General features: G+C 50.4%; 1 non-coding gene across 1 annotated transcript; it reads right to left on the reverse strand.

Annotated features, from left to right (window-relative positions):
- Nucleotides 1-308: 308 nt before the first annotated feature.
- On the reverse strand, nt 309-395 carry trnay-gua (transfer RNA tyrosine (anticodon GUA)). The gene is given in 2 exon segments: nt 309-344; nt 359-395. It is a non-coding gene; the product is annotated as a tRNA-Tyr (tRNA).
- Nucleotides 396-687: the final 292 nt, after the last annotated feature.

Raw genomic sequence — 687 nt, forward strand, 5'->3', positions numbered from 1 at the left:
CCACATGCTGGGCTGTGTAGGTTGAAGGAATGTAAAGCGTCCTCCTTCTGCTACTTCCTTTTTTGCCAAACTTCTAAACGACACGTTGCTGCCTCATTCACCACCTCCACACACCCACACCAGCGTGGCTTTATGTTTTCAAGTCTGCAAGTCTTTTAGGGAGGCAAGATAAAGTTTGAGAAATTTGAATGGAACAATGTAAATGATCCGTCACTGCCTTCAGCATATTGCACTCTGGCATGCCAGTGCATCTGCAGGCAGGCACCTGGCCATGATATCCCGCAGTGGCACGAGGGAAAAGAAAAGTCTCCTTTGAGCTGGATTTGAACCAGCAACCTAAGGATCGCCTTATTAACAACTACAGTCCTCCGCTCTACCAACTGAGCTATCAAAGGTGCTATGCTAAAGGGTTGGACTGAAAACTGACAAGTGCATTTAGGACAGACTCGGATGCTCTCCTATGATTGTAGAGCGAGTACATCCGGCAAAAGCCTAGCCCTAGCCCCTGAACTTAATCCTATCTCCTTCCTTTCAGACGTAGCTGAAAACGGTGGCCCTGGTGGTCTAGTGGCTAGGATTCGGCGCTCTCACCGCTGCGGCCGGGTTCGATTCCCGGTCAGGGAAGTGTGTGCTTTCTTGCACACCAAGTCCACTACAAGACTCTGGAAGGTCCCCCCCCCACCCACA

The sequence above is a fragment of the Hoplias malabaricus genome, chromosome 8, assembly GCF_029633855.1.
Source record: "Hoplias malabaricus isolate fHopMal1 chromosome 8, fHopMal1.hap1, whole genome shotgun sequence".
Lineage (NCBI taxonomy): Eukaryota > Metazoa > Chordata > Actinopteri > Characiformes > Erythrinidae > Hoplias > Hoplias malabaricus.